This window comes from Megalops cyprinoides, chromosome 16, assembly GCF_013368585.1.
Source record: "Megalops cyprinoides isolate fMegCyp1 chromosome 16, fMegCyp1.pri, whole genome shotgun sequence".
Classification (NCBI taxonomy): domain Eukaryota; kingdom Metazoa; phylum Chordata; class Actinopteri; order Elopiformes; family Megalopidae; genus Megalops; species Megalops cyprinoides.
The window spans coordinates 22,752,546-22,757,448 of record NC_050598.1 but is presented as its reverse complement, the minus strand read 5'-3'; positions in this window follow the sequence as shown (position 1 = coordinate 22,757,448).

The window sequence follows — 4,903 nt, the reverse complement described above, 5'->3', positions numbered from 1 at the left end:
AGGCTCTGCTTTTCCATTTAGAGGATTTTCCATAGAAATCCCACATACCTGTATTCTCTAGTGTCAGCTCTTTTTGGCAACCTGCTGCTACAGCTTCACATATGTGTTCTACTGACATCCATTCATTATGTTATGTACTGAACACCTCTGGACTATGGCCCAAAACACCACTAGTTATGCCATATTAAAAAAATCCTGGTGGGTCATTGATATAAGTTTGTTTCAACCCAGCTTGTGTTGGGTTGTCCAATGATACTTAGCCCACATGGATTGTAGACAAGTACAAATGCACGCCTACAGGACCTACTGTATATAATTTTACACTCACTGTAGTGCTATTATGTATAGCCCCGTGCTGGGCACAGGCATCTCTCAGCAGACAGACTCCAGCATCACCAGAGCTATGACGAACCGGTGCATATGGACGGGCCCAGGGCGAAAACTGAATTCTTCATTTCTGTCACTGTGGCAGATGGGAGTGAGGCCTGGAGTTATCTGGATCTTTGGATGACATCAGATGCTTGCTGCTCTGACACAACGCTACATGCCTCTCTCCTTGTTGTACACAACAAAGGCTCTCTTCTCGTATGTGATGTGTCATTATCAACGGTGATCGCAGTCGTAATCCTCCCAGACCTTCACTACAAAGCCCAAGGCTGCCTCTGAAGTGTATTTGACGCAAGGCAAATGAACTGATCTTGACCGATGGAGCTTCTCGCCTCATATCTATGAGGGGTGGCCCATGTTTTAGCAAACGCGCTCAGACAGCTGCTTGACTGTACATAACTTTGCTCCCGGCTACAACATGCTTTCAAGATGGGGCTGAGATTCTTATACATTTGTATAAATATGCAGATGTTCAGCTCACAAGCCTCATCACGGTTAATTATCATGAGGTGATTAAAGGGCCAGTGCTCCTTTTTTTCCCCATTCTGAAAGCTCTCTCTTCCTGGCTTTCTAAAGTGAAATGTAGCTGCAGGGTAATGAAGCTGTTTTTTTTTTCAACTCACAAAACATGTAGTTTGTATGTAATTTTAAATATTGCAATATTCTGGACCCATGTTATGTGGTTACGGTATTGTATCACTGCTTCATTTCTGCGGATGTGGTGCAGAAGATGGAAATGTAAGCGGATGGCTTAGGGGCATGTTAGCTGCACGCAGGCATTCCTATGCAAACCTTCCTACAAGCCGACTCTTGTACAGGAGTGGGGTGGGGTAATATTGTCGAATGATGAGCTTCACTGCAGGGGTGATTAGTAAAGCAAACGTGGAACCTGAATCGCACGCTCTGCCCTTACTTGCTGCAGACAGGGGACGCCTGACAAATTGCAAAGATTCACCATGCACAGAGATGCTATCAGCTTCGTTCACAGGAATATTCTGTCAATTCCGATTCCCTCCGTAATTGATGGTACCTTTATCTGCAGTTTCTCTATACTTTGCTGCCTGTAGGTATCGCTTGGTATTGCTTAGGCCCTTGTTGCCCTTGTTATATGCACAGGGTGAGGCAAAGCTCGGGCTTGCTGTTTTCTCACACTTTGAGTGGACAGATTTGGCACAGTGTAGGATATGGGTTCACACGCACAACGCTTGCCTGTATGCTTAACCGCTCTTTTGATGGTTACTTCAAGGGGATTGTCTACTGTTGGCTTTTTCCTGTAACTTTTCTTCACATGGTAGGGTTTTAGTCAGTCGGATTTAAATTCGATTAGATCTTTTGTGGTTCCTCGCCTTAACAGACTTACCGTATAATCCAACTTTCCCGGGCTGCGTTATCAAGCATGAAGCATAAAAGCCATCACTTTAAATGAATTCAGGCCCTTGCGGCTGACATGAATTGGCTGCATCAGAGGGAAATGAGTACAGTTATACACCTCTCTGGTGTCACATTCCACTCGCCTAGATGAGTAGTCAAATGAAAAGAAGAAGTTTCTGAAAATAGAGGAGTCATTCTCCGAGCCCTGTTTGATGATGGATTCAGCACGGTTCAGATCAGGGTGGCCACCCGGCGCAGCTCGCTAAATAAACCGTGGCATGGAAAAGACATTGTGCTCGCAGAGGGAGAGACGGAACGTTAAAATCGCCATCGAAGGAAGATGGCCTTTGAAGTCGGGCCTCTGATGCAGCCACCGCAGTAAATTAGCAGGTCGGGTTTTTTGGGCACACAAACACAGGATGGCCTCCTCTTTGGTCAGAGGGTCAGGGGGTGTGTGCTGGTGGCAGGGAAGTGTGCACGGCCCTGTGAAGCCGGAGAGGGTTACCTGAGAAACTGACCCACGTGCAGGCCGTTCTGTTTGATTTCGGGGTCAGATGTTTATTGGGCATGCAACTCAGACTCTGTCTCCTCACAGACAGCATACCCTGGGGACCAGAGGAGATTTATGCCTCTCCGAACACGACTTCCTCTTTCCCATTTGCCCCTTGCCCCTGAAGGATCCGCACTTGTTGTTTTCCGTTACTTAGAGCGGCCAAGTCTCAGGAATGCATGTGCCTTTAAAATCCATCAGCCGTCTCTAAGAATGTGAACCTTCCTTTGAGGTGAGGTGTTTTTTTTTTCGTTGACCCAAAAAGCGTGAAATGATAATGATGATGTGTCAAGGCTCAGATGTCACAGTGGAGAAAATGGAGCCTTGTGCTTTTAGAATGCACAAAGTGTTTAAAAGCAAACAAAAGGATGTTGACTGTCACAGTATGTGTTGAGTTATATCTGTATAACAGAACTGGGTAGTCTCTGCTACAAATAAGGCAAAGCAAATGAGACACACATGGCATATGGTTTTGTGTTGAGCTTATTTTTCCTTCACAAGTGTTATACACTTCTTTTCCACTAGATGTCACTATGTCTCTTTGAAATTTCCACACCAAACTGGAAAAAAACAGGCACAAGCTATACAAAGACATTAAATAAAACCCTACAATGTCAGAATGAAAATTGTAGCTGTACAGTGCAATGCTTTTTTTCTCTTCATGTAGATGTATGGCATGAAACATATAAAAGAATGAAAAGGCATGCCACTTTTCACTTTTCAGTCTTCTGTCCTATCATACTTGTTGAGTCACTCAGACCCGCCCTCACACAGTCCTACAGCAAGACATAGGCTGAACCTCAATCGGAAAAGACAATGAAGACCAGATTTGACTGGATTCCCACTGCTCTGTGCGTGGTGTGTAAATAACATCCTCTCTCCACAGCACGCAAACCTCCTCGCTGGGCTCCAAGGTAGAGATAATTTAGGAGATGATTGTGTTTGGCTGATCTTCAGCCACCCCCCAAGGATGTGACCTCAGAAGATCATATACAGTACAGTGAATGCATTACTCATGGCCGCTTTATACAGCTGCAGGTATTTGTGTTTGCATTGGGATTACTGCTCATATCAGAACCAAGCCCCAGCACTCTGGGAAATACACCAGCTCTGCCAAAACACCTCAGTAAAACCCCAGATGGGGCCTCATTGATGGGTCTGGGCTGATGAAATCCACCCATGAGTGGTGTGTTTCTCTTTCGGAAATGACAGCTGTCTGCATTGTAGTCTATCTCTCCTGATGCACTCCTAGCTTTGATACTCCCTCATCATGAATCTTTGTTACAGTTCTGTGCTGCTCACAAACCCACAACCTCCTGGCTCACGCGTGGCGCTTGTCTTCCATAAAAGGTGACATCTTTTCCTTGCCTGTGGAATTTTCTGCCTGTCTGCTTTTGCACCCCCCCCCCCCCCCCGCCTCTCCCCGCATTCTCCCCGCCACTCTGCCGAGCACAAAGTATGCACTTTGTACTCGTCTCAAACTCAGAATACACGAGGTGTAAAAGTGTAGACCAGGCAGGAGGGCAGACAAGGTTAGCACAGCCCTGTGGTGGTTAGGAGGCTGTCCATGCCTCTACATCGGCAGGGCTAATGCTGTTTAATAAACACCTCCACCTGATTCAGAGACACTAAAGTATAGCATGGACAGACACAATTTCCATTCTAGCTAACACATCTGTGACCTGCAAAGAGGGAGCAGCACAATTATCCCCCAGGACGTGATTAAAATCAAAGAACATGATGCAGCACTGTTGTCACCTTTGTGATGCTGCCAGAGGCATGCACATATTATTACAGTACTTATGCTAGATAATGCTTTTTTGATGCAATTATACTACATTTCCATTGTCAAGCATGGGATTAATTTTAGAGCACCACATGATTTCAAAGACAAACATAATATTGGCAATTCCAAGCTCCTGACAACTTCTGGATCCTGTTTTTTTAAATGTAATTATACCACAGGAAAGAGTATTCTTGCCCATAAAAATGCATTGTTTCAAACAAACTGCAAAATGTTATGTACAGAATTTTTTGTTTATTACACAACATTAGGAATTTGATGGTCCCTATCCTGAGTACAAAATGTTTAAGGAATGAAAAAATTCTTTTAAGTGAAACAATGAAAGCAAAGAGCCTTGCATTTAGATAGAAACCAAGATCCTTCCCATTCATATTTTATTTGCACATCTTGTCCACTAGATGTCACTACTCCTCTCTGTTTTACTTCTGCCACAAACACATCAGGGCCCAGCTGTGTGCAATAGGCGTGCACATACACCAACACACACACACACACACACACACACACACAAACACACACAAACACAGTTGCCTTCCGGCACTGAACTAAAAAAAGGAGTGCTTATTTCTATAATGATATCCATCTTACCATGGGTGTGTGTTAAATGACTTTGAAGCATGCGCCCCTCTGTATGACGCTCTCTGTCATGCACGCACAGCATCCTGCACAGCACAGAGCGACTGCCGCTGTTTCCATCATGTATGAGATGCTATCATAAAAAAGGAGTGGGATTCCAATGGCCACCCCCATGCCAAATCGTTACACGCTCCTGTGCCTTTCTTGTTACTGTG